The sequence below is a fragment of the Mandrillus leucophaeus genome, unplaced genomic scaffold, assembly GCF_000951045.1.
Source record: "Mandrillus leucophaeus isolate KB7577 unplaced genomic scaffold, Mleu.le_1.0 Scaffold31, whole genome shotgun sequence".
NCBI lineage: Eukaryota > Metazoa > Chordata > Mammalia > Primates > Cercopithecidae > Mandrillus > Mandrillus leucophaeus.
Window position 1 is genome coordinate 5,124,605 of NW_012103254.1, and position 2,980 is coordinate 5,127,584.

A 2,980-nucleotide genomic window follows, 5' to 3' on the forward strand; every position below is an offset into this window, starting at 1 on the left:
GATTCCTCAAGGATCTAGAACTAGAAATACCATATGACCCAGCCATCCTATTATTGGGTACATACCCAAAGGATTATAAATCATGCTGCTATAAAGACATATGCACACGTATGTTCATTGTGGCACTATTCACAATAGCAAAGACTTGGAATCAACCCAAATGTCTATCAATGACACACTGGATTAAGAAAATGTGGCACATATACACTATAAAATACTATGCAGCCATAAAAAAGGATAAGTTTGTTTCTTTTGTAGGGACATGGATGCAACTGGAAACCATCATTCTCAGCAAACTATCACAAGAACAGAAAACCAAACACCGCACGTTCTCACTTATAGGTGGGAGTTGAACAATGAGATCACTTGGACTCGGGAAGGGGAACATGACACACCAGGGCCTATTACGGGGAAGGGGGAGGAGGGAGGGATGGCATTGGGAGTTATACCTGATGTAAATGACAAGTTGATGGGTGCTGATGAGTTAATGGGTGCAGCACACCAACATGGCACAGGTATACATATGTAACAAACCTGCACATTGTACATATGTACCCTAGAACTTAAAGTACAATTAAAAAAAAAAAAAGAAAGAAATTAGAGATGACACGAACCAACCCAAAACTAGTAGAAGTAAGGAAATAGTAAATAACAGAAGTAAATAAAATTGGGACTAAAATCCAGTGCAAGGAATCAGTAAAACAAAGACTTGGTGTATTGAATGAATAAACAATACTAAAAAAACTTTTAAGACTAAGAAAAAAATAGAGAAGACAAATAGAAAAAGAGATAAAAGTAGGAAGTATTAAATCTGATATCACAGAAATTCAAAAGATCATCAGAGACATATGAACAACTCTACATCAACACATGGGAAAACTTAGAAGTGGATACATTTTCAGATACATACAAGTTGCCAACATTGATTCATAAACAAATAGAAATACTGAACAAACGCATAATTAGTAATGAGATGGTCAAGGAGTACAAAGTTTTCACTAGGAGAAATAAGTGCTGATGTTGTATTCCATATAGAATGGCTGGAAATAACAATAATACATTGTATATTTCTAAAGAGCTAGAAAACAGATTTTTGAATATTCCCATCACAAAGAAATAATGAATATTTAAGGTTATAGACATGGAAATCATCCTGATTTGATCATAGACAATGTGTATCTGTGTCATAATATATTTTTGTACTTTGTAAATATGCACAACTTTATGTGTGAACTACAAATTTAAAATTCTGAAAAGTTATGTGATATCATATATTTGAAAACAAATTTAATTACCCCCCCCCACACACACACATAGATACTTCCTTGTGGAGCAATATTTTTCTATCCAAACAAAATCTCAACTTAGGCAGTATAGAGCAGATGATTTGCCAGTTTGCAACCTCTAGGCAGTAGGGATACTTGAATTGGGTAGATATTTAAATTAAATGTTGCTATGACATCCTAAATATATTGTAAGCGACATAGTTCTGAGTCTAAAATATCAACGATTAGATGTAAACCCTTAGTATCTATGATCCAAACACAATTATTGTTTCCATTTGCAATCTCAGTTTAAAACATGAATAAAGTATGTTTCTTGAAAGAAGAGATGTGTCCATTTTATCTTCTCATATGCTTATCAGAGAACCAATAACATAGTAGGTCTGCTCTAAACATTTTATAATAAATAAAGACTCAAATTAGTATAGCATTCTTTATATACTTAATTGTTGTATAAGACTATGTGATTATATGCCTATGTAAGACAACGCACCTAAAATTATTCCTTTTTTTCCCTAACTTTTAACTTTCATCTTTGTCAAGTATATATAGGGGACATTAATTTTTGGAATCATACAAAACATCTGTTATAGACATAAGAGTAAGGGAGAATGAGTCTCTATGGACTCTTCTTTCTACTGCTAAATGAATGTCATAAAGAAGTCATGTCCATTATGAAAAGATAAAGTGGTGGTGTAATTCTTGAGATAAAACTTACATCTGTAGAACCAAGAAATGTTGAAAAATTGTACAGTTTCGTTAACTACTTTAAATTTGAGGATGTCATACTTTGGAATATTTTTATCATAACTGTTTCACAATTTCAATGGAATGCAGATGATAGGTGATCATCAGTGTAACAATTCTTTTTAAATATGTTGGAAAATTTGTAATTAATCAGTTATAGTTGTAAAAGTCTATTTAATATCATTAGACTTCAAAGAAGACAACTATTTCAATGATTCCCGTCTCCACTTTAGTTAGACTTTCAATATAAGATATAATACCACTGGCCTGTGTGCTAGAGAATAGGTTTACTGGCAACACATGAGTATGTGACTGCTTATTTCTTAACAGTTTAAACAAAGCAAACACATATTATGAATATATTTCTCCTTAAAGATTTTGCCACAAGAAAACTAGTCAATTAATCAAGATTCCCATGTTAGTCAATCTTAAGCCTCTTTGTCAATTCCCAAATAATTATATAGCCATTGAAAAATACTTTTCAAAAGTCTTATCTTTAACATGAAATTATGAGCACTGTGGTATAATAACTTTATTCTACTTAAACAAGAACAAGACAGAATCCGTGCTGGTCACCTAGAGTAGAGAAATTTGGAAGTATTTTTAAAATGTGTTCTCAAAGTTTACAACATAATCCTATCTTATTGTATTTGGTGATTTGGTGAGTGCCCAACATACTTATTACAAATAAAGGAAATACATTCTATTTAAAATACCCTTTCAGTGAGTTCCATAATGAAGCAAATATATTTATGCATATGGATCTTTTTTTTTTTTTTTTTTTTTAGATGGAGTCTCACACTGTCGCCAGGCTAGAGTGCAGTGGTGCGGTATCAGCTCACTGCAATCTCCACCTCAGCCACCATGCCTGCCTGTATTTTTTTCTGATTTTAAAGTTATCAATATTTTTTATAGAAATATGGTAAATACAGAAAAGAATAAAGAAGGAA